At 43.5% G+C, this 5,081-nt stretch overlaps 1 long non-coding RNA gene across 1 annotated transcript in view; it reads right to left on the bottom strand.

The window, feature by feature from the left end:
• The window catches only part of LOC126989120 (uncharacterized), a 2,632-nt gene extending 875 nt beyond the window's left edge, over window positions 1-1,757 (bottom strand). Inside the window, exons 1-4 of the long non-coding RNA XR_007742894.1 lie at window positions 1,703-1,757; window positions 1,447-1,585; window positions 769-830; window positions 1-74 (exon numbers count right to left, since the gene is read on the bottom strand). The exon at window positions 1-74 is cut by the window's left edge and continues 218 nt beyond it. This is a non-coding gene — a long non-coding RNA (uncharacterized LOC126989120). The remainder of the gene's footprint in view (window positions 75-768; window positions 831-1,446; window positions 1,586-1,702) is intronic.
• Between the last annotated feature and the right edge of the window lie 3,324 nt (window positions 1,758-5,081).

The following is a 5,081-nucleotide window of genomic DNA, read 5'->3' as shown; positions in this document are numbered from 1 at the left end:
AATATGAGGCTCGCTTTAATTCCTCGCTCTAATCTGTGGCCCTCATCACAGAAGTATTGGACCTCAGAGCCGACCTGGAATTAGAGCGAGTGAGAGAATCAGAGCGAGAGAGCGAGTGGGGGGGGGGTCGTAGAGAGAGAGAGAGAGAGAGAGAGAGGGGGAGAGAGAGAGAGAGAGAGAGAGAGAGAGAGAGAGAGAGAGAGAGAGAGAGAGAGAGAGAGAGAGAGAGAGAGAGAGAGAGAGAGAGAGAGAGAGAGAGAGAGAGAGAGAGAGAGAGAGAGAGAGAGAGAGAGAGAGAGAGAGAGAGAGAGAGAGAGAGAGAGAGAGAGAGAGAGAGAGAGAGAGAGAGAGAGAGAGAGAGAGAGAGAGAGAGAGAGAGAGGAAAAAAAAAGAAAATCATACTTACAAAATTACTTACAACAATATTAATACTTACAAAATTACTCACAAAAAATATTAATACTTACAAAATTACTAATGAAAAATCTTACTTGCAAAAAATCTTACTTATAAAAATGTTCCTTACGAAAATTACGAAAATCTTACTTATAAAAATCTTACTTACAAAAAATCTTACTTATAAAAATCTTACTTACGAAAATCTTACTTATAAAAATCTTACTTACAAAAATCTTACTTATGAAAAATCCTACTTACGAAAAACCTTACTTACAAAAAACTTAGTTACAGAAAATCTTACTTATGAAAAATCTTACTTATAAAAAGTTTTACTTACGAAAAATCCTACTTATGAGAAAATCTACTTACTTGGAAACTGTAGCCAGTGACGAATCCTCCAGCAGGCACTTCAGGCTCCCCGCAAGTGATCACTGTAAGCAGCCGTAAGTAATTGTAAGTAGTTGTAAGTAGTAATGATATATATATACCCAATTTTACTTAGAAATACTTAACACACTTACAAACATATACCAGTACACAGACATATGTACTTACAAAACACACACACACACTTGCACTCACTTACACACTTACAAAAGACATATATACTACAAGAGAGAGAGAGAGAGAGAGAGAGAGAGAGAGAGAGAGAGAGAGAGAGAGAGAGAGAGAGAGAGAGAGAGAGAGAGAGAGAGAGAGAGAGAGAGAGAGAGAGAGAGATACCAACCAACACACCTTCTGTTACTAACCCGGGTACTTACAAACCGGACCTACTTACGAACTACTTAAGAACTTGAATATACTTACACGCACACACTCGGGGTCACTACCAGTCCACACTAACATACCAACCAACACACCATCTACTACTAACCCGGCTACTTACGGACTAGACCTATTTACGACCTACTTACAGAGCTTGAATCTACTTACACACGCACTCGGGGTCACTTATAGTCCACACTAACATACCATCTACTACCAATCCGGGTACTTACAAACCGGACCTACTTACGACCTACTTACAGAACATGAATCTACTTACACACACACACTCGGGGTCACTTCCGGTCCACTTCCCGTCACTGCCACATGACCTGACCTCACTGCCACTTAACCAGAAGTTTGGGCCACACTCGTAAGTAGCTTGAGAGCCGTAAGTAGTCGTCTTGTTAAGTAGAATGGTCTGTAAGTAGAAGTGGCGGTTAGTTGTAGTAGTAATAGTAGTATTGGTAGATGAGATTTCTGAGACTTAACTTATAAATCTACTTACAGCTACTTACATCTCTCTTACGTTATTTACCTGGCCGTTAGTAGGTTGTGAGGGCAACCCGCAGTCGGTAAACAAACAAAATGGCTGACTGGCACTCCAAGACCCGCCCAGCTGACAGGATAGAGTCTGGAACGCGTATAGAAAATGTTTGAGTTCTCTTTCCACCAACGCAAGTATTTGGCTCCACTTCACCTCCACTTTTCTCCACTTTCCGTGCCTCCTCCACCTCCTTGCACCCACTTATAGATCCACCTTTCCTCTATCCATCCACGCTATCCACACCCTCCTATCCTTATCCATTCCCCTGCTATCCATGTTTTTATCCGACTACTTACTGTATCTTCCATCTTTCTATAGGGAGGTCAGAAAATTTTTGGCTTCATTTCACATCCATTTTTCTCCACTTTCCACTCATGCCTCCTCCACCTTCTTGCATTCACTTATAGATCCACCTTTCCTCTATCCATCCACGCTATCCACACCCTTCTATCCTTATCCATTCCTCTGCTATCCATGTTTTTATCCGACTACTTACTGCATCTTCCATCTTTCTGGGAGGTCAGAAATTTTTTGTGTCTAATTTAACTCCACTTTTCTCCACCTTCCTCTCATGCCTCCTCTACTGCCTTGCACCCACTTATAGATCCACCTTTCCTCTATCCATCCACGCTATCCACACCCTCCTATCCTTATCCATTCCCCTGCTATCCATGTTTTTATCCGACTACTTACTGCATCTTCCATCTTTCTAGGGAGGTCAGAAATTTTGGTGTCTACTTTAACTCCACTTTTCTCCACCTTCCTCTCATATCTCCTCCACCTCCTTGCATCTACTTATAGATCCACCTTTCTTCTATCCATCCACACTGTCCACACCCTCCTATCCTTATCCAAGACCAAGACTCACACACACACACACACACACACACCCTCACACACACACACACAGAAACGCACATAACAAAAACGCACATGGGAAGTAGCTGGTCTGGGTGTGATTCTATAGTTTTCCCAACACACACACACACACACACACACACACACACACACACACACACACAGAAACGTACATAACAAAAACGCACACAGACAAGAAGCCGCACACAAAAACAACTACACAAAAACGTACATGACAAAAAAACGCACACAAAAACACCTATACAAAAACGTACATGACCCAAACGCACACACACACACTTACATAACAAACCCGTACACGCCCAAAAAACGTACATGACACAAAATGCACACAGACACACAAACACGTACATGAGACACACGGAAACGCACATGGGACCCAAACTTGCACACACACACACACAGAAACGTACATGACAAAAACGCACATACACACTTACATAACAAACATTTCACGTGTCGTTTGATACTAAATCACAGACCTCAAAATCAAGACATGTGTATTGTACAGGCGTAAATACTGCCTTAAAACAAATAATTAGCGTGGTGATCCCTCAATTAGATGCGTTTTTTACGAATGAATGCACGTTACTTGTATATTTATTCTTGAAATAAAAATATACTCGCTTATGTAGCCTATTCTGAACATTTTTGTGTTACCTTCATAGTTTTCCGTCGCCAACACCTGCTGCGTGCCTCGCTATCACAAGATTGGGTATTACTCTAGTGTTTGCCCACACTCACCCCTCGCAACCAAAACTGGCTAGGGGGCCATTGTCATCACGCCTCACTGGTGCAGCCAAGCAATGGGCGTGGGCGTGGGAAGCTGTGGCTGCTGAGGTGAATGGCGTGATGAGTGGCTTCGTGAGTAGTGTGGAGGAGGTCAGAGCAAAATTTTACGACATTAAACTCCACAGCAAGAATATTGGAGACTTGAGACGGGAGGTGACTGTCACAGACAGAACACTATTCCCTCTGCAGTGTTTTAACAAGCAGGGAAAAGTCATGTGGTGGACAGTTCCATGAGACGGGAGGTGACTGTCACAGACAGAACACTATTCCCTCTGCAGTGTTTTAACAAGTAGCGAAAAGTCATGTGGTGGACAGTTCCATGAGACGGGAGGTGACTGTCACAGACAGAACACTATTCCCTCTGCAGTGTTTTAACAAGCAGGGAAAAGTCATGTGGTGGACAGTTCCATGAGACGGGAGGTGACTGTCACAGACAGAACACTATTCCCTCTGCAGTGTTTTAACAAGCAGGGAAAAGTCATGTGGTGGACAGTTCCACAGACTTACATACTATAGAGTGCGGCCTGCAAGTGAAGCCGCCTGAGGCCGTGCACGGGTCTGCCCAGTTCATCCCAAACCGACGACTTCACACACCTCACTCCCACCCCGTTTCCTGACCCCAACATTCATTTTTGAGAAAAATGTAGACCACCATCATCTTCCTGAGAAAATTCTGCATCACACTAACATACAATTGTAACAATAATGTGTAAATACACATACGAAAATCAAAGTTAAATGAATAGGGAGTACACATTTTCTTGCATTTATTTCTCTTCAACTCCTTCGTACTCAGCTGTTTTTCGTCACATCGCTTCTATAAGCCCAGATCCTAAATCTGCATGCTTTTCTGCTTCTGATGGTGTAGGGCACATCACGAGGTAAAAAATACATAGGCTCAAAATCGCCTCCGAACATGAGCCGCGGCAGTGTCTAAGCACTTACCACGCCTGCGGTAACTCAGTTACGGGTGCTCCGAGCCGCGGTAACTTTTGGCCTTACCACAGCTCCGGTAAGTGGTTGATGAATGCCGATTTATCGGGTGGGCGGAGATACCGCGAGACTTACCAGACAGAGGTCCGGTAAATGGTTTGATGAATCCCGCCCCAAGTTGATAAGCCATGCATTTATTTTTAACCTTCTTGGTACTGCTTTCTGCGTTAGAGGTACATGAGCAACACTGAAAAACTTCATGGGGTACATAAGATTAAAAACGTTCAGAATCCCTGCTCTAACCCTTCTACTCTTCCGATCATCCTCTGTACATCCTCTGGACCCACCGAAGAGGCGATGCATCTGGTATTTTGCTTCCGCTCGGTGGACCGACCTGAGGATGTACTTTTCAGATTTCCCGTGGAATGATTATTGCTTCCAGGAGAGAGACCCCTCTGTGTGCCCAGCGCATAACAGAGGTGATTGTCTCTGGAATGGAGGAACACATTTCATTTACTTTCTCTACCTCCCATGCTAAAAAGACTTGGTTCAATCACGCTTGTTCTCCTGCTGTTAAAGATAGAGAGGCGGGTAACATAAGCTACCAGAGCCTTCGAACTCCCGCTAACCATGATCTTTAAACTTCTGCCCGGAATCGTGCCAAATCTATTCTTCGACTTACCAAAAACTCTTTCATAAACAAAGTGTCGCAACCTTGCTTTCTCTAATTTTCCCAGAGACTTATGACATCTAGCCACAAATATAT

This window comes from Eriocheir sinensis, unplaced genomic scaffold (genome assembly GCF_024679095.1).
Source record: "Eriocheir sinensis breed Jianghai 21 unplaced genomic scaffold, ASM2467909v1 Scaffold106, whole genome shotgun sequence".
In the NCBI taxonomy this organism is placed as follows: Eukaryota; Metazoa; Arthropoda; class Malacostraca; order Decapoda; family Varunidae; genus Eriocheir; species Eriocheir sinensis.
This window is presented reverse-complemented; position numbering and strand designations above follow the sequence as displayed.